The sequence below is a fragment of the Psittacula echo genome, assembly GCF_963264785.1.
Source record: "Psittacula echo genome assembly, chromosome: 16".
NCBI classification, from domain to species: Eukaryota; Metazoa; Chordata; class Aves; order Psittaciformes; family Psittacidae; genus Psittacula; species Psittacula echo.
The window spans coordinates 3,006,160-3,027,750 of NC_137752.1; positions in this window are offsets into that span (position 1 = coordinate 3,006,160).

Genomic DNA, 21,591 nt, shown 5'->3' on the forward strand with positions numbered 1-21,591 from the left:
CCCCCCAAATCTCTGCAGAATATAACTCATATTTTGAGTTTTTTCTATTGTTTTTAAAGATGCTTTTCTGTAATTAAAGAAATACCTCAGCAAAGTTTAAATATGTACAAGAATGAGTATACACCATGCTGTTTGCCCAGTAGTTTTATAGATTTTGAGTGGTACATAAGATGCATATGGTTATTCCTTTTCAAACCTGTTACGATCAGTGGATTTCAGTCAGACGTTTGGTTATATGTGTCTGGCTCTCTAAAACTAATCCGTCATTCCCATTGGAACAAAATTGCAAAAAGATTAATCCAAATAAACAGCAACATAGGTGCCAAGATTCGTGTTCTTTGCCCTCTTCAGTGCATCAAAGATGATTCAGTACACCAGGCTCTTTGGTAACGTTTTGGTTTTAAAACCTCTACGTTTATTCAGCTTTCTCAGCTGAAAATTTCCCATTCTTGTGCAAACCAAATTCCTATCGAGATCAGTGAGAGATCACAGAGCATGAGCACTGTGGGACAGAAATGCTGGCATAATTAGGCCATTTATTAACCTTCTTCACACTTCAGCTTAAAAAAAAACCCACAGGTGAGTTATCTGAAAAGCAAGATAGTCCTCAAAACATCCTAACCAGCTAAGATGTGTGAAAGGGATTACATTCTGGTCACTAAAACCAGTAGGCTTAGCGTAGTTCATTAAGTTTATGCACAATGATGCACCATAAAAAAGGATAATTTGGGTTGAATTAATAACTGTTACAGGTTTGTCCAAGACATTTTTCCTCATAGATGTCTAATAAGGAAAGTGTGCTGGTTAGTGAACTGTGAAAGAGAATGTATGCGCCTTTCAGAGATACTCAGACATGGAGATTCTGCTGTATGTAATGTTTTGTTCACTGTCGATTACCTTGGAGACTTTATATTTTTTTACATGCTTAGCTGGATCTTTTCTTGATGTAAAAGGCAATGTTGGTCCACTGTTAAATGGATACAGCCCATAATTAAAAAACTTGTGTATTAAGTTGTAAACAGTTTCCAAAAGAAATGAATCCTGAATTCCTAAGGGTTACGGCAAATGTAGCGGATAACAACTGAAATGTTCTTTAAAACTGCAATGCTATTATTTGTGATCTTGTGTTTTAACTACCTGAATCCTCACGGATGGAAATACCTTTCAAATCAATTCTCAATATTGCCTTTTCAAATAACTGACGTTTATGAAGGGGAATACTCTGGTGTTAATCTTATCTGAAACCTATAAGAGACAATTAGAGAAATTGTCTGGTTTAATCAAATCAGGGATTTTGCATATAAATAAGAGACAATATTCTATGTAGGGTCTTTATGTAGGTGCATTAGGATTCACTCTCTGGCTCCGATGACCTATGTTATCCCCATGACTGTTTCAATCCTGTGGTATTGTTTGGTTGTTTAGAGCTTGTTGGTTTTGAATGCTGTACATTTTTTTACTACTGCAATCCTAATGTTTCTTCACATACTTGTACAGTTCCACATTTGATGTATTAGTCTGGAATTCTGTTAAAAACATGAACAAAAATGGAAATGATATTTCTTTGGAAGTGTATTTTTACTGTATATCTAATTTGAACTAGTTGAACATACTTCTTTACATTTTGCATGATAGGTGTGTAGTTCATTTTTTAAATATGAAAGAGACTTAAGAGTAACTTAGAATGAGAATATAATGAAACTATACAACTATGGAAAATACATACAATGATTTGCTACTTTTTGACTCAAGAAGCTTTTTGAAATACATTTTACCTAGTTTATTTAAGAGAATGCAGATATTTTGTCTTTGAGTACATACGTAATACAGAATATAAAAGGGGATTACACACTAGAAAATCTTGCAAGTCATCTTGGTACTCAACAGCACACAGGATTGTTCTTGTCAAGCAAAAAGAAAGGATATTTGATAAAGAATGCTGAACAAATATGTTTTGATCCACGGTAGAGAGAGATAGCATTGCTGTAAGGCAATCACAATGCAAAATGTATTGATGTTATTAATAGCTACATTGTGTAAAACTTATTTTTCATTCAAATTATCTAAGTTTGGGAAGAGAAGAGTAAGGATCGTTATGCTAATGAAGAAGCTGAATGCCTGCCAGGGAAGCAAAAGTCAATTCAGGAAACATACAATGGATGGGGAAAGTGCCTCCAGAATATTTCAGTTTCCAAACTATGTTCTCTTCCTCGTTAAAAAACCCAGCATATTTAGAGTACTTCCCTGTAACAGTTATTTCTTGTCTGTTGGAAGGTAAAGACTAAAGCTTAGACAGAAGATAATAATCTTCATTTAAAGGAAAAGGAGCAAAACCCCACAAATCAAATAAGGATCAGGCTTCATACTGAGGCATGATGATAGCAGAGATATCCAAGTGACTAAAGGAAGTTCAATGCATACGTGCTTATGGTCTTCACAGTGATTTAATACTGCTTGGAAGGAGCGAGCTTAATTGCAAGTACAGGATTAATGAATTCTTCATTTATTTTTTGTTTACTTCAGAAATGAATAATGACACAGCTCTGCTGCTGTTCTTTAAAATGGAATTTGATATAAGTTGCCATTGGACAGGGTCATAACGTCAACTACAGTGTGAAGAGATAAGCCTAGGTATTTTCAGGGTTTTTTCCCCCTTTCTTTCCGTCTTTTTAACCCAGGTTCTTCCCCAGAGCACATCATGAACTGCTGGCAGTAGGCTCATTTACTTCAATGAAGGGTAGATCATCTTCCTGCCACACAGTTTGTATCCTCCTGCTTATGTCCGGTCTTCATACTGCCATTGCCAAACCCTTCTCATTTACCTTCCGTATTTTGACTGTCCACAGCTTCTACAGTGTGAGTCCTACAACCAGCTGAAGGCTTCAGTGGAGTTCGTTCTTACCTCTGCAGGAATTTATCCCCCCTGAATAAGGAGGATTTAAGCCATTCATGGTAGCAATTAATTTATCTGTAGCTAAAATAAGGATCTGTGTAATGAATGGCCTGTGCATTTATGGCATCAATTTTACCTACATTTGCAAAGACTGCAGGTGAAATGTAAGTGCAACATGTCCAGTGCACATCAGCAGCCAGGATGGATGTGTGTGAAATGCTTCTGCATCCACTCCTTGGTGCATATAATTACGCAGTTGCTAGCTATCTGCGTTTCTGCTTTCCAGGGTTATAATATTACATTTCCCTTCCCATACCTTCAAGTCCTTTTTTGTCTTGTCCTGAGTGTGCCTTGATTGGAAGTCTGTGTAATCCCATACTTTAAATGATTTTGCCTGAGTCTGCAGTATGTTTGCTTGAAAAGCTAAATATAGCAAACCACAAACACTGTCCACACCCTCCCATACACTGCATTTCAGGTTGCTCAAAGCCTCCAGAATGACACGTCACTACCCCTGTAGGCAGCACGGGTGATATGGATCCTTGTCCGTTACCATTTTAATTGAAGAGAAGCAAAAGATTAAATATTAGATTCTTGATTTGCGATGAATAAAAGAAGCGATTTAAGAGTATCTTAGGATACAAATCACTACAAAGAGGGAATAAAGAGGGCATGTTTTTGACACACAGGAGCTGCTGTGGATATGAAGACAAGCAGCAAAGCAGCTGGACTAGGAGTGCCCATATTTTCACTCCCGTTAGTGGGGTAATGGTCTTTAATTCACTGCAGGCTTTAGCTGGGATGCTTAAGGTGATGTTGGAAGTGAAGAATCAAGTTTGACTCTTTCATGACATTTGATGAGTTATCAGCAATTTGAAAAGTCTCCGGGGGAAGGAAGGCTGCACCTAAGAGCAGAGTGGTCTGTGTGCAAGTGTCCACCCCTCGTTCTGCTGCTGGAAGGCATCTTCACAGTCTCTATGTGCTTGATGGACCCCATGAGCTTCCCTAAAAACGTTCAGTAAGCAAGCTGACCTCCTGGGGAGCAGCGGAGAAACTCAGAATGGATATCTGAATTAACTGTAATAATTTATAACCGCAATCAAGATCCATGTCTCATTTTGCTAGCATTTCTTAGTTTGAAAACTATGTCCAAAGTTAGTCTTTTTAGCATTCGGGGTATACAGAGTCATTTTCAGGTTCTTTTACCAAACCTTTGGCTTCGTGCCAGGAATGGGAGGAAGTATTGAGTTGCATCAGTCATCATATATTACTATCTGCAGTTAAAAAAATATCAGCCGTGAAATGGCCGTTATAGAAAAGGCTGAATTTTCAGCTGGGTTTAGTTGCACTTTTAACTGTTTCATAGGGAGCCTTCACTCTTTACATGGAGTGATGTGCAGTTGAAAGGCGATTTGAGCTGCCATAGAATCATGTCCGGGTTTTGTCAAGGGCATTGGCCCCAGCTGCAGGCAGCAGTGAGCAGGCACAGAATGAATTCACCCAGCACCCAAGTTCTCCATACTGAGGAAGTTAGAATCCAGCCTCTCAAATTATTTCCACTGAAGCAGCAAATGCTGACAGGCCTAATAGATAGAAATTTATATTACTACCATTTCTGCTATAATTGTACTCTCCCCCCTCACCTTTTCTACTAACTGACCATGTGTTCCCTCTCACTGTTCAGCCTGGTAAAAATGGAGCTGGGCTGGATCAGGGCCATGAACGGCATTTATCAATTTGACAATTTTCTTTTCAAGGACTACATAGAAAGCTATACTGGGCATTTAATAGCTTTCTGATCAGCTTCATGGGATGTCAGCAGCTCTTTCTGGCCAAACAACTGGATTTTTGTAGCAACAAAGGTCAGTAAATATTTTGGGGGTTTTGTTTTGAGCAAAGCACCGTACTTCAAATACATAACCTGCTGACAGTAAATTCCGACCTTGCAATATCATTTATCATGCTATTGTGGTTTAAATGATAATAACACTATGGCATGGCTCTGCCTAGATATTTACACAGCTTGTTTACATGCCACGGTATCAGGTTGGTAGTTTGTGAAATCCAGCACTTCACAGGAAGTTAAAGTTTTGCAACAACCTCTAGAAAAAAAGAAATAATGAAGCTTTTCATTAAAGAGAAGCCTGTTGTGTCCCTGCAGAGCTCAGCCCAGCACCTAGGGGAATAAAAGAAAAAGTAACAGCCTGCAGAAACTGTTTCTCCGCCAACTATTTCATTTGCCTTCTCACATCATTTCCACGTGTTTGAGCAGTCATTTCTCCTGTCCTTCTTCTGGAAATGAAGACTAACAAAAGAGATCCTCTGCAATATGGCTTTGCAGGCTGTGATTGAGGAAGAAGTTGATGCCAGGCTAGGCTGGGCAAGGATTCTGGGAACACAGGGAAGAACAATTTCTGAAAGGCCAGGTCTATCACCCTTTGACAGATACAAGGCTGAACAGATGGCATTGCCCGGACCAAGTCCCCAAAGACATCTCATCTCCTGCACCCAGAGGTTCCAAGAATTTGTTAACCATCCTACGAAATCCTCTGAGGCAGGAAGAACACTTTATTTATCATTGCTTACAGACAGACAGTTCCAGCCTCTTCAGCTGCAGATCCCCTGCACGCTCTCTGCTGGACTGCAGACTGTTGTCTCGTGGATTTAACCCTGCTGACCACAGACTTGCCGTGATTAGTTCACATGCATAGATCCCTTACATGTAGCTCAAAAGCTTTTATATCCATTTGTGTTACTGTATGATCTGGCCTTTTCTGGAGAAGCTGGCAGACAAGCATGAGCTACCCATGGACTCGGGAGATGGGATGTTTCACATCCATGAGCTTGCGCTGCTCTTTGAAAGGTAGCTGTTCCCCTCCAGCGCTGTCTGCAGTGCTCACTTTCATCCGAGCAAGGTTCATAAGAGAATTCTTGGATCGGGATGCTACCCTGGCCAGCTGCTGATGCCTTTTGGAGCTGATATTATGCTTAAAGGAATAAATCTCGGATGTTCCTACCATCTTTTTCAGTCAACTCTAATTAATGCAGACCCAGGCTTTCTCCATTTCATATACACTGGCACTGACTCCTCACACTTCACCCAACATGCTAAATGACAGCAGAAGTTACACTGCAGCCAGTGTCATTCGTGTTACAGAAATAAGCCTAACCACATGCGCTCTGAAAGGCTTCTTTAATGTAATAAAGGCCATTTGTGCCCTTCATTTACCTTTATGTCTTTTCCACTTCTACCCCTATTGTGCCTATAGAATTCAGGAATCCACTTTAGATTAATATAAAAGCTATACAATGCTCTTTGTGATTCTTTATACTCTTCAGCTCCCCAAGTGCAGGCAATTCCTACCCATGTTTCGTGTTCGTACTCTCTTTCTGCCTTTCTGTTTCGCCCCAGAGGTTACAGCTTGCACACACCAACACCCACTGGCACTGAAAGGATTCTTGAGTCCCTTCTGGCTGTTCCAGAACAATAGAGGAGTCTGGGAACAGACATTGGCAGCTCTTTGTGGAACTACTTTCTCCCCTAAAAACCAGCTCCAGTTCCTGGGGATCTCTGTGGGGAGTGTGTGTTGCTTCCACTTACATGCAGATACCACCATTATCAGGTGGCTCAGACAGGACCAAAAGCTAAACTGCTTTTACAGGATCTACATAAAAACATAATCCAGTTTAATTCCAGATTTATACTGGAGGTGATGCCAGGTATTAAAAGGAAGAATGTGCTTCTGGCAGGACTCCAGGTATTTCTGTTCTTTCTTTTCCTGCCTATTGGTTGGACCAGAGTTCAAGGCCGGACTCCTGCCTCCTGTTTCCGCCACGGGCACTAGTTTACTCCATGGCCAGCACAGTGAGGCTGTCCAGAGATTAGTTAATATTATTGTGAGAAAATGCTTTGAAGTTCTTGAGTGAACAAACCAGAGCAAAACACGTGTCATTGCAAAGTGGAAGTCATTACATTTCACATGGGAAGCCATGAGAAAATGAAACAGCAGCAGATGAGTGTCACCATCTGTGTGTAGCTCCAGTCTCACCTTCCAAGTCCTAACTGCTCCATGGCCAGGCTGTGCTGAAGACAGGAGGAGACGATTTATGTTATTTTGGAAAATGGAAACTAGGAACTATTGCATATCCATTTAGGGATTTGCAAGATATGAGAAAATGCACAAATGAATTACATGCAACCAACTCAGAGGAATTTGTAGTGGCTGGTACTGAAGGAAATCTTCCTTTTCCAGAAAGGAGACACTAGATCATACTATTCGGTAACTGCAGATGAGAAAGCATGGGCCTGTGAAGCAGGGATGTGGAAAACTGAACACAGTCAAAACAGGTAAGGCTGAGAGCATGAGAAGTCTATCCTTTCTCCTTTCCTGTGAGACAGTAAAAGCCCTAGGCACTTTACAACTGAAAGAAGGTAAAGCTGCATTTCTATATAAAAATCATTGTAAGGGAATCTGGGAAGAACACCAGGCCCGGAGGTCAGGAACATGGGATTGCTGGGATAAGGAGATGTTACCATGTTAAAGGTGACGCCATCCCCAGTCACTGGGAAGGCTTTTGGTGTGAGGAATGATTTCAGCTTCGTGCTGTGTAGGTTGGGGAGAAAACAATCTATAGCGTGTGTAACAATACTTAAACATTGAACACTCAGCAACAGCTCAGAGTCCCAGCCCTCGCTGATCATAGAAGGTAAAAGATGGCAAGAGTATGTCAGAGGGTTTAGCATCCTCTTTCACGCTTCCAAGCTTTCAGTCTTGAAGGAGATAAACCCAGCCTATTATACATGCTGCCTTTGTATCCCAAACTGCTCTTTGCTACTGTAAGCTGGCTCTCTTCATTAACTGTATTTACTTAGCAGTAGAACTGTTGTTATGTATGAATAATTAACAAGGAAAGATGTCACTTACTGCACTAGCGCCGCGTGGTTCTGGCTGCCTGAGCTTCCAGCCCTACAAAGCCCGTAACAGGAAACTGTAAGGCCAGTCTCTCCTTTTACAGAGTTTAATTTGGGGTATGTTTCTTATCTTGGTGTGTTACCTAACTGTTGAAAGTGACAAAAACAGATGCCATAAAAAGCAGGAAAAATGCAGCTGGACTGAACCTCAAGTATTAACAAAGCATATTCCCTTGATATACACTAATCTTATACCTTCAAAACCAGGAAAGATCCAGTTAAACTCACAATCATTTTATAGTCTCTGTAGAACCATAGAAGCTTAGGGATCCTTTGTTATTCCTCCATAAAGAGGAAAGTTATAGTAAATGTGCCCTTCTTAAGTTGGGTGTTTTTAAATACTAACGTTTATTGCTCTGCAGTTTCTTTTTAATGTGTGCACAGAGAACAAGAAAACACCTAGCTGCACAGGAGTATTTTTAGAGACAGTCGGAGTCCTCTATTCATAACTGGTTACCTCTTTTGCCGTTCGCATAGCTGATCATCGTTACTGATCCAGTTAGCAGGAGTCATTAGGGAGGCTGAAGGAGGCTCACAGTTACACAGTACATGATCCGGGGTGCTGGGGAATGCAGCGTGTGTGTATGTAGCTGTCACAGCCCTTGGTTGGACATGCACAGAACTGCCCCACTTGGGTCCCAAGTGCCAAACCTGTCTGTCCCTACACTTTTATTAACTTGTGAAAATGGACTGATGTGGCCAATCTGCAACAAGTTCTGTGGATTAACACTGTATTTCCCCCAGTTCTCCCTCTATTGAACAGAGCCTTCCCCAGAGCTCCAGTTTGGAGCTCACAGTCCTTCTTTCCACAGAGGCACAGTACCTGGAAGCAGGCCGATGCTCAGATTTCCTAAGTTTCTGAGAACATTTGGATATAGTAAGAACAAGAAGTAAATACATAAACATCAGAGCCCCTCCGCTTTATTCTTCTCACTGCTTTTGGACATCGATCAAGCCTAAAGGCACTGGTCTCCAGCACAGAATTCCAGGGTTTTTATCAGGTGACTCCCTCATCAGCTTTGTCAGGAAGCCAAAGCACATCTCCAGATGATGGCTGACGGAGCAGCCCACATCTCACACTGTGCAGTGTGGGCACTTCCAAAAAGCCTGGGCAGTTTCCTCACCAAACTAAGCCAGACAGGGCCATCAGCCCCAGATTCCAGCCTGTAGTAAACTCAGTTGCACAAAGTATCTTTTAAAATCACTCAGCTTTGCCTGTGTTTTCCACAAGGCCATCTCTGCTGTTTATGAGGAGGTGCTAAGGAAAAAATAGTTTCATTTTATGCGTTATTGAAGTGGCACCTGGATTGTCAAAGCATGACATTGAGTTCACCCCTCTTCTGAATGAAAAAGAGAACAAGATGATAAAAGGATTACCAATATGTGAGTGTGTTTTTGCAGAGCTCAGCGTACATCCGTGTGTTGCAAACATGATACTTTGCTTGCAAGCTGAGCCCTGTGCATCTCACAGGACATTAATGCAAAAGCGTGAGAAATCTAATCTTAATCTTCTGGAGACTGAAACACTGATATAACATGTCATGCCCTGTCATCACCTGTTGCTCAGGGTTGAGATATTCCCAGTGTCGGAAGGAGACTGTGAATGAGGAGTGCATTTTGATGACTGCAGAGGAGGGGAGATTCACAGGAACTGATGAGGATGCTGCTATTTTATAGCGCATAAAATACACCTGACCTGAGGCAGCAGATCAGCAGAGGCAGCTTGAGGTGTGTGCACTGAAAACATCTCCTTTTGAGCTACTGACACATTTAGCAGCTGTCAGTCAAGGAGGAGAGCTGATCCTCTCTTAAGCAGACCTCCTCACCACCTATTGTTGCAAAGGCCTAAACTGTGGCTCCTTCTTGAGCATTCTCTTGTCCCAGATCGAGCATCTCTTTCAGCTTCATTTTCTCCTTACATTCCTCTTTTCATCCTTTGTATGTGACTGCCTCGCTCCCACCTGCTGCCTCCCCAGTGCCACCTGCTCGTCTCTCCTCACTTAGTCTCCTTTGTTTCTGCTCCCTGGAGGAAGGCAGCACCATGAGCACATTGTCCCAGGTTGCTCCCCCTAAGGCTTACCCAGCTCATTACTGCAACCGCAGCCTTCCCTTGCATCACCAGGACCACTGATGAAAACAAAGCCAGAAACTAAGGGGAGAAGCAAGGAGCCCAGCAGGCAGGGTGCCAGCACACCGGCACCAGAGCAGAAACAGGGACACAAGCCAGGGAGGAGATGGTGGGCTTCAAGGACAACCATAGTCAGAGAGCCTGGAAGCAGAGGCAGGTTCTACACCTACAGAGGGAAACATACAGCAAAGCAGAAGTTAGAGAGAGTCACAACATCTTTTTTTTGTAATCAAACATCCATCTTGCTGTTAAATTCCATTAGCACCTCTGTCTTCAGCTGGAAAAGTGGGGCTCAAGTGCTCCTTTCACCTATACTTTGTTGAGCATCTTTGGATGGTGAGGTCTTCTGGGTATGGTTCGTGCTTTGGCACAACTGTGAAACAGAGACTCTCAGCATTGCTACTGTGCAAATTATTAGTATCTACATTATTAGTACTTCTAGTCCTGTTGTTAATAATAATAGGAACCTAATACACTGTTTTCTGTGCTGTCTGGGAAACAGGGATTCCATTCCTATGTATTTTATGACAGGGATAAGGAATTACAGTTCTCATGTGCGCAAGATCGCTGTTCAAGCCATAATAAACTGCATCAAATCAGGCATTTCAGACCAGAGCATCAACGTGGTATTAATTGGGTGCCTTCGCTGGGTTTGGCCTGGGGACTGGGCTCGGCATGGCTGTATCTTCATGTGAAACAAGATCGGGCACCAAACTCACACAAAATCCCCTTGAGCATTCCTGCGCTCAGCGCACATCTCCAGACAGCTGTGGCTACAGGAGTAGCATTGCATCACTGGTACAGCCTCTTACCTCCATCCCTGGTATGGCTTTACTTTCATCCCTTGATTCCGGAAGGGGTTTTCAGTAGGGCTGAGTCTTGGGTGTCTCCAGGCACCGGCTGCCCCCCTTCCGCACCATTGCACACGCAGGGCTCACCCTCATTACAGACCATTAGAAACCAGCACAATAAACGCAGCTTCGGAAACACATTCGGGCAGCAGAGCGGCTGCAGCCGCTCCTGGCGCCTCGTCCCCAGGGCAGGAACCCGGCAAGGCCGTTCCTCGCCCGGCCCCGGCCCGGGAGCTCCGGCGGCGCCGGCGGTGTCGGGTCCCCGGGCCGGTCCCTGGCGGTGGCGCTGCGCCCCCGCTGGTCCCGCCGGGTGCTGCAAACCCGCCCGGGTTTGGGTTCCCGGCGGCGGGGTGTTACCAGGGGAACAGCACACACAGCGGCTGCGCCCGGCGGGGGAAGTTTCGGAGCAGGAAACTCAAACAGGGTCATCGCTCCTGCAGCCGGGGCTAAAGAGCTGGGCACAAACCCCTCTCTGCTTTGCAGGGAACCTCCTGGAGCTGAAAACGCGCCTGTTTTTCTACAAGGGGCTAGGCTAGGGTTTGCTTCTGTCCAAATCACAGAGCTCTTGCAGCCTCGTTGCACAAGGCTGTGAGAGAGAAACGCCACGCAGGGAAGTTCTAAATGTGCCGTGGCAATAGAGACCCTGCTGGGGACACCTCTGTATCCTCTGCCAGCGCCTGCAGCGGCTCCTGCAGAACTTCCTAGGAGCAAACTGTAAACTCACCGCAATAGTAAGTCTCAAAAGACTCTCAGGCCTCCTGATCAGTGAAATGCAGTTAGCAAAGGACCTGCTGTAAAGTGCTGCGAGTCAGCGCAGGGAGTTTCACCCAGAGCAAACGGCATCACAAGAGTGTGGGCTCACACTAAGAGAGGATAGCACAGAAGGAGCTCCCAGTGCGTCTGCTGGAGGAGTTGGTAATGTTATCTGGTAGCAGAAACTATGACCATGATAGGAAAAGTTAAATCGCAATGCACCAGCCTGTCCAATTCTCTCTAGTGAATAGGACAGAAGCCCTTCTGTTTGAAATCTTAAAAAGTGGACCTGATAAATCAGTAGAAGCCACATTTCCTCTGGGGCTTCAGTGTGAGGTTCAGGCCTGAGGCTTTCCTGACCTAGGGAAACACAAGAGCCCCCCCCTTTTCTGCAGCAGCTTTCTCTTGCACAGAGTGTATACACCCTGCATACACACGGTGTATCCCCGTGTTTCTGAGTAGTGAGCAGAGCCCAGAAGAACTGAAGGGCTCTGAGTGAGGGGGCTCGGCGAGTCTCATTTAATTACAGTGTGGTGCTGGCTCTGCTCGCCCCACCCACATGCCATTTCACGCCTGATTTCTTCTCTGATTTCTTTGGGGAAAGAGAGGGAATTCGAGTGCATGTAATTTGGGTTAACAAGACGCATTATCTGCAGCCTCATTCTTGTAAAAACTTTCACAGGGAAATCACCCAGCCCAGGGAGAGAAAAAATTCTCTCCTTATTGTAATTTTTCCAAGGCTAATCAAACTCTCACCATTATCCTATTGATCACAGGGAAGGTTTGATTTTCTACCGGTTGCCTAGTTAAGGTACAGTAGCTGTTGCTTGGCTTACTACATGCTGTGAGTACAACAGAGATCAACCCTCCATTTCTATGCTCCTTTTTTGTCCCTTTCCTAGACCCCTTTTCCTTCAAAGCTCACCTGCCTTTTGCTTTTGTGGTGTTCTACCTGCCTTTCACCTTCTCCTGTATCCATTGAGCAACAAAAGGTGAAAAGCTGGATTTCTACAATTAAAACTGCCAGAATAAGAATGGGGAAAAGCAAAAATCCTGAACAGGTTTGGAAACAGGAGGCAAAGGAAAAGGTGGATCTGAATGAAGCATCCTCCAACAACATGGACAAAAGGGCTCTGTGTCCAGTACCTGTAGACATTATTAGCATAACCTCCTTCCAGCTTGGACCAGAAATTGTAAGGTATGAACCCTTCGTGGTGGTGTGTGCCCAGGACTGTCACTGAATGCACAGCATCTGATCCTGCCATTATTGTCATATGCTTTATAGTCACCAAAGCTTGTCTTCCTGTGTGAGGAAAGGCATCAGTCTTCGTTTCAAGGTGCAGTTCCCGTCCCTCTGGGGGACAGCAGCCGTGTGTCAGTGCACAGCAAGGAGGCAGGGAACAGCTACACAAGAGCAGCGTGCTGGAGAAAGGTGCAGGCTTTGCTTTGCCTTCCTGTGCAAGGGTTTCTTTGGATGTGTTTTGTGTCCCTTCAAGTCACTTGGGAGTTTAGGAGAGCCAGAGAGAATAGCTTTTTCTGTCATTATTTGATAACCAATACAGTTCCCTTTGACCCTCTCCCCTCGTCCCAAAAAAGAAAGACCAGCTCAGCATTGTGTTATTTTTCAAAGCCTTTACAAATTAAGACAGTAACATGGAAATCCTCGTTGGGTTTCAGTTCATACTTCCTCCCATGCTGGGCTGAAACGGGGATTCTTTTGTGATGGCTGTGCTGCTTATTTTTTTTAAACCTCCTGAATTTGGCACACTGCCCTACTTTATTTTCTTTCCATTCTCTAGTGCTGCTCCCATTGGGAGGCTCATTCGCTTCTAATGCATGGTGTTATCTTTTGCAAGTTGAACTCTAAATCCCTGTGTTGTTTTTCCTTGCTTGTTATTCAGGTGCAGGGAATGTTAATGATGTCTCTTTGGCTGGTGGATGCTCTGGCTATGTGGCTTTCATTCTTTCTATTAATGTGTTTTATAAAGTAAATGACAAATAAATGTAGATTTTAACTACAGCTTCGAGAAGGCACATCTGTGAGATTTCACAGTCTTTCATTGGGTGAAACGCACAATAACGTCTTCCACAGCAAGAGGATGTTCGCAGGTGTGAATGGGAGAAGCTTTACTGAAGCAAAAGCTCCAAAACTAAAAACTGACACCTGATATACAGAGGGATGGGGAAGGGGACAGAGAAGGGAGCAGATCTGCAAACTAACTTGTATTCAGGGTCACTGAGCTCTGCTCCTGTGCACTCAGCTGCCCACACCAAGGAAACCTCCTTTTACAGCACTCAGCAGTCCCTATCTGTAGTTGTCAGATAATCCTCAAATTAGAGACCTTATGAAGAAAAGACCCATGTTCTCTACTTGTCATTGGTTCAAGATGGCTTAAAAACCTCCTAAAACTTCTCAGGGACTCAGGAAAGCAGGCTGTGATGGGGTTTTCATGGTAGGGCTTGCTCACAGAGACATCTGAACTGTCCTTGCCCCAGGTGCCATTTGTGAGCCTGTGGCCTAAGTCTGCAGGCGCCAGAGCACCTTGTTATGGCTGCGGCTGTCACTGTTTATGTTGCTCAGCTAGTCAGTGTCTTGTTGCAGCATCAGGCCTCCTGGGAGACCTTGGTGCATTGAGCTGGGGAAGTTGTGCAGCCTCCAAGAGCCATTAGATGAGGAAACATCGACTGCTGCTATGCAAAAGTAGGGTCAGCAGAGGGTAAAGGTCATCGGGGTCCTCTGTGGACACCCATCCCTCCCCACACATTTCCCACAGCCCCCATGCTCTCTGTGCTCCCCCTGGCTGGTGGCACTGGGTAATCGCAACTGGGCACGATTTGCAGTAGTCTTTCCAAAGACCCTGCGGGCTCCAGCCATCATTCAGTGCCAAAGGCAGATGGGAGGAGGGGAAAGGGACCTGCTGTGGTCCGTACCAGTGCAGCCTTGTGGCTCCATAGTCCCTGGTGGTATATCCCTGCCTGGGTGATGTGCATGGGTCAGGATGCTCTGCGTTTGCCGTGAGAACAGATTTGCCTTCCCCAGAGCGATGCCTGAGCTGAGGAAGGAGAAGGAGGAACACATATTGTCATGGAGAGAGGCTGAATTTCTCTGAGTAGTCTGGACTGAACTGGGATTAGAGGATTTAGTAAAGGAAAATATGTACTAGTGTCTGTAGTTGTCTGGTTTTTATTGAACCAAGAGTCCCCCGTGAGCCATGAGGTAAGTAAGCAGTAAAATCATCCAACAATACCTTGAAAACAGTTCTGTCTCTAAACAGTGCACCTCTTGGGCACTGGCTGTGTTCAGAATGGCTTTCTTCATCCCGGGAGATCGAGTTACCTTGGACAACACTCAACCACTGCCAAAAATAAATACTTAAAGCTGGGTGGTGCTTGAGTCATTGATGCAATGAGAGGCTGCGAGGCTGGAAAACAAGCTGATGGCTTTTACATGGGCAAAATCTCCAGGCCATTCTCTCCTTCCTCAGCACTTGCCCTTCATTTCTATGCAAGAGACATTGTCGGTTTGGGGGATTCTTACCCGGAGCTTGTGAGAGAAATGTTGAAAAGGGAATTTTCCAGGTTGCCTTTTCCGTCTTCCTGCTGCATTAACTGCAGGTGGTGAAGCTGCTGTTTCGGCATTTCTTCTTCAAAAGCTACATCACGTAATATCACTGAGATCACAAGGAGATGAGGAGAAAAATGGCCCGATAGGATTTTTGTTAAAAAAGGATCCATCCATAAAAGATGAAAGGTTAAATTGCTTTTAGAAACACAGCAGCGTTTAAACAGGTGAAGATCCTCGGAAACGGAGTTTGGATTCAATAAAGTAGCCATGCAGAAGGGCAGAAGAAGGCCTTTCTGTGGAGGGAAATGTCACACTTTAGTGTTAATAAAATGTCTAGTGGTATAATAATAATGATAGCAATCAGGAGCCTTTATTTTTCACCTGGCAGGGCTGGTTCGTGCGTGTTTTTTCAAAGCTACCTGCAATTCAGGAAAGAACAAAAAAAGAATCAGGCATGCATTGACTGAAAAAATCACAGTGGAAGAGAAGAGAGCCAGACCAGCCCAAGACACCTGCATGTTACTGGGGAGATAAAGAGTGCTGCTCCCAGGTGGCAGGACATTTTCTTCTTCAGCCTTTTAGATATTGCCTCTTCGCAGCTGTGTTGTAAAGACATCGCGGGAGATTTACAATCCTAAAAGAACATACAATGAAAATGTCAAAAGGAAAAGGCAATTGCAAACAATAGTTTTGCTCTGGACTGGCCCCCTCTACGCTCTCCTTAGCAGTGATGTATCACAAAGGCAATGAGCACACAGCATTAGCTACTCTTGCATCCCTTGTATGTTTGTTAAGTTTAATGTGCCAGAACTTGGTGGAACAAAACTTGTTCTCCATCTATGTAGATGTCACGTAAAGGAGGAAGAGTGGGAAATACTGGTCTTTTAGAGGCAGTGACACCAGACTAATACATAACACACCAAGTGGTGATGGGGATAACACCCATGGTTATAACACCCATGGTTAGTCTAGTGTGCGTAGGCTGATGCATACCTGTGGACCAGGGAGATGAGAGAATCTGTAAGCCCAGCCCAGGAAAGCAGGCTCCTAGTCTCGGCCTGTACCTGGGCTGCACCCAGACCCACATCTCCATAAAGCCCCAGTGTGCAGCAGCATAATTCAGCCCTCGCTTGTGGGGATGGAAAGCAGCGTGGAGGGGAGCTAGGTCCCCCTGCACCACATCCCTGCCCGGGTGTGGAGCATGCTGCAGCCAGCACCCCCTGCTCAGCCTCAGCACAGCCAGAACCATCAGCCTGAGCTTGTGCAGGGTTCCGCAGGGAGCACTGTCAGGGTGGCTTCAAACTGTCACTCCTGACAGCGAGAACCCTGGTGTGCCACAGTGCTGTTTGCGGTCGTGTCAGGAACAGCACGAGGCTGCATAGAATGAGCAGCAAGAGCAAAGCTCCTCTGAAGTGTTTCTGACACATGTTTGGCATGTGTAGAACTTGCCAGCTCTGCAGTGCTCAGATGCTCTGGAGCTCAGTGCCAGAGCGCACATCTGGAAGGATGAGACTGCTGTCTTGCAGAGAACTAATAGGCTGCAGGGACTTTTCTGCTATAAACTGCTCTTTGCCTTGTGCAGCAGCTGGCTGGGTTAGCTGTAGCATTAATATTAACTTCAGCGAGGCTCACACTGGAGATGATATACTCCAACCCCAGGAGCCAAGTCTGTTGAGCAGTGCTTGCAAGATACAGCCACAAGCACTCACTTCAGTGTTTACTTTAAGAGATTCCTCGACTGTAGATTTGCTGCTCATGCTGGCCCACAGTGTGTGTTGATGGGGAAGGTGCCAGCTCTTGTCAGTCACTAGTGTTGTCATGAATTAGCAGGGGCCACACAGGGTACAGCCATACGTGTCAGCCTTGTGAATGAGCACTGGAGCAAGATGCAAATATGTGAGGTCCTGCTAAGACAAAGTATCAGAGAGAAAAGGAGCTCCCTTGGCACAGGAGCTTGTGGGTCCTGCTCATCCAGCATGTCCAAAGCATGAGCAGCCTTCCCCTGTGTCCCCCATGTGGTTGCTGTGCTGGGCCCTGATGACAGCATTGCTCCTGCAGCAGCTGTGAACATGGAAATGTCAGGAACTGATGGAACTGAGTTAATCCAAGGCCCTGCAGTACTTCAAGGCACAGACCCTAGCAGCAGCCAGGCCAGGTCACAGAGGGAAGGGGAATGGATAGGATTTTGAAAATTTCCCCCAGGATCCAAAGCCCACATCCTGCCATCCCTTGCACGGGAGCTGAAGGAGTTTGGCTCCAGTGAAAAGCACCGGCTCAAATGCTTTGGAAAGTAGCTCTCTGGGATTCTGCAGGTCTGGTAGAGTGGCACCAGTTCTGTTTTACCCAGGTAGCAGCTGGGCATGAGGACACTGGTAACCACTTTTCTAGATACCAAGGCAGTTGTGCTTTTGCCCTAGACATTATGATCCCAGATGGTTTCCATGCAAACAAATGCCCATTATTTTTATTGTGCAGTTTAACCAGAATTCTTAACAGCATGTATTTCCTTATTTACATTTAAGAAAATATCCCAAACTGGACAGCAGCCATTTGTGGTGAAGGGCTAACAAAGGCCTGTTTGCTCTCTCAACTAAAATCCTCTGCTCAGAAAAGTGTTTGTTTGCGTGATAGAGCTACTTCTGTCATATGGAGCTGGAGGCTCTTGGGCATATTTTGGCCTAGTGCCCCAGAACACATAGTCCCTATTGAGATTTACAGCCAGTTAAACTCTAAATGTGTTTCTGTGACAAGCTGACTCACCAGTTTCTTCCACCCCTCTGGCGCTGCTTTTACCAACTTGCATGATTTTGTCACATGCCTTTGAACAGTCTCTGTTTTTCTTAAAGCCCAGCTGCTGGAGTTAAGGAATCGGAGTCTGAGCTTGAGACACCAGGAAAATAAAGATCCTAGCACTTACTCTCACTTTTAAATTGTTGCTGTTCAATCCCTGAGTTACACTTTTGGATGGCACTGACTGAAATGACTGTGAATGCATCCACTCCTGTGGATTCCAGCTGAGCCCAGCAATTTTCATTTCCTGTAGTTTGCAAAATGATTTTTCCCGAAACACTGTAATTGTTTCTCTGAACATCAGTAGCCATCACTGGGGGAGCAGGTTGTTTCTACAGGTAGTGCAGCCCTGATGACACCTGTGGTTCAATGTACTACAGTTGAGGTCTGTAGTTCCTCGGCAGATCCTGGGCAGACTCTGTGTCTTTGCAGAGCCCATGCAGGTCCAACTGAAAGCATAACCTTAAAGTTGTTAGGTTATGGAGTAGGCAAAATTCTTGGTCTTTCATCAAGTATGGAAATCTTTTGGTTGAGCAGGACTTGGGCAGAAGTTGGAAACATCAGGAAAAGTCTAATGAGAAAAGAAACACCCTGTCGCAGTGCACTGAACTGGTGTGCTAATCATCTTTCAACAGTTACTCATTTCATGGCGTATTTTTGCTGCTGCAATTTGTGTAGCTAAAATGCATCCTTTATTGCTGTCTGTCTAGCGCAGCGCTGAGCTGGCTGAGAGCTCTAGCTGTTGATTCAGCAGCAGTACACTTGAGAAAGCTCTGGACTTATCTTTTGCCAGGGTAACATGTCTTTTTGACTAATTCTGATCCAGGATTTTCTTGGAAAAGAAAAATAACCCCGTGCCTGCCCAGATTTGTATCACGCTGCACATATAGTTATTTGTGTATGTGGGTTACAAATTCCTTTGCTTCCCAGTGACCTCTGCTAGGCACTTAGTGAAGTATGCAGAATAAATTCACACCCCAAAATCAGAGGCTAGATTACTTTGTAGAAGAACATCAAACAATTTTCACGCTAAAACTTACATGGTGCTGAAATAAAAAGGAGAAGTTCAAAAGTGTTTATGGTTTCTTAGCTAAATGTATTGGTTTGAAAATTCCACTCTTGTGCTGAGATATTTGTAACCGAATATCACACCTTTGTTCCACCAGAGCCCAGGACAGCAGACTTGAGGTGATGCTGCAGGGCTCTCTTAGGCTTCTCACTGTTTCCCCTTCATCCTTCTTGGAGTGATGTTGTGCCTGTGCCAAAGGTAGAGGGTCAGACTGGCTGCTCCAAAACTTCTCGGTGTCTTGTTATAGAAGTGTTTAGGTATGGCTGTAAAAATATAGGTGCACCGTAGTATAATGAAAAACCACATGAGAATGGAAGTGAAACTGGCAGGAAAAGGGAAACACACTCACCTGCTCACCTGCTGACTGAAGAGAAAGGAAGGAACAGTGGAAATGCTGCAGTCTCAGAGATGCCTCCAGACTGAAGAGCATCACGCAGACTGAATATATAAAACAAGCCAATATCTGGTATTTTTTAAACAATGTGCTTTTATGGGTCTAGAATTGTTGGTTTTGAAAAATTAAAGATTTGCAATGGCAGCAGAAAGAATATTTTGACTGCTTTCTCATCTTCTTACCCACTCTCTGTTGGTTGGCAGCTTGTGGCATCCCTCAGCAGTGTCTGACTGGGTTGGGTGCAGCGGCTGTGAGCGGGCCCTGCACAGGATGGGCCTTTCTTCCACTCAGGATCAGCCTCAGGAGTGATGTGGTTCTGTGGCCTGCATGAGGCTACACAGACAGGCAGTATTTGAGCTTGGAGGAGAGACATGGACCTGCTGGCTCCCAAAGCCATCCTCCAGAAAGCGTGTTCCTTGCTTCCAAACACAGCCAACACATCATGGAAGTGGCCTTTGACAGACAGGGAGAGCATCTTTCCACAACCAGTGAGGTGTCTAACTAGGGTTAACTGACTTCTGACATCTTGTTAACCTTTGTAGCCACTGGCCAACCTCCATTCTGGCTTTGGTCTGAAGCTGCACTGCCTCTTCTGGTCCTTGCTCTCACCAGCAGCTTCTCTGGGAACTGAAGAGGCTGAGGCAAATAATAGATACAAATCATGGGCAAAGAAGAAATGACTGTCATTGCAAAAATGTATTTATTAATGATCTTCACATAATTCTCAGGGAGTGATATTCTGCAAGACAGAATTGTGATAGATTTTCACCAAATGGGAATATTTCCCTCCAGAAGTGTGTAGCATTAAAGGGAGTGAAGAAGCTGAATGTGTTTCCTCCAGTCAGGAAAATGACGGATCAGGGACAAGAGACAATACATTAGTAAACAATATAAAAAATGTACATTTTGTCATTTTGTATTCCTGAGTTATTCTAAATCTGTGAATAAATCGAGAGCTTAAAGTCTCTGGAGCTGTTTTGAAGTCTCTTGCTTTCTATAAATATTGCATTTGCCTCAAGTAAGAATTTCTGACATGTATTAAAAAAATATACATTAGTAAAGCTTATAAAATAGATATTTGGAATGCTGTTATTGTTATTTTTTATTAAAAATACAGTTTAATGGAACAATTGAGTTCTACTTCAAAGTGTCAAAATTATTTTTCATGCTTTTTCCCCGTGTTCTTTGAACTTTATGGTTGAAGCTCTAATTTTCTGCTTTCTGCTTTTGTTCTTCTTTGAAGCAGTCGTTCCCTTGCACAGATAACACTCTCTGCTTCCCAGCAATGCTCCAGTGAGATCCTCAGATTAGGGTTTCTTGGCAGCTGGCCATGATTAGCTGAGCTTGGAAGGCCAAGTCCAGTGTTGTCTGTTGGACTGGACAGATAGACAGTATCACCTCTCTGGAACAAACCAAAGGGAATATCTTACAGCTGCTCTTAGTGTTCTCGTAGGGTTTTTTTGGGGGAGAATCAATGCCAGACACAACTACACGCTGGTACCTATGCTTAACCTGATCAAATGGTGTAAGGAGATCTCTTACTGTAACGTGCTGGCAAGAGTCTGTTTGCAAAGAGAGTTGAGTTCAATAGTACACAAGAAAACAGCTCCAGGTTTTCACATCTGTGACATGCTTTGTTTTATTTCATGCTGATCCATGCACTCTGCAGAGAAGTTGATGGTTATCGTGTATTTGCATCATTGAATCCAGAAACTGAACTAAAGTCCAGAATTCTACTTTCTGTGATAGTAACTGTGTACTGAGTTGTACCTCCAGCAGGAAGCCGTGCTGCCAGCTCAGGCCACTGACACCGTGTCCTAATTCAGCATCCGATATGGACCTGGCGTTAGCAAGCAATGCTGGATGACCTGGCACTGAGCAGCGAGAGGAAGCATTCGTCTGTGGACTGCTGTCACCTTCTCACCGTTTCCACAATAGGTGACCACGTATTTCAGCACTTGGCACATCCCTCAGCCAGCCCTCGAGCAGAGGTGGTCTCTGAAGTACGGTCAGAGAATGATGTATTCCTTGTGGGAACACGTCACCATGTAATTCCTTGCAAAACCCAACTGTGTGCTGAAACAGCCAGGGGCTGTGAGATGATCCTGGCAAAGAAGGAGCACATGCTGCAGCCATGGCTTTACACATATTTGGAGGCTCTGTATTTCCACCTGTG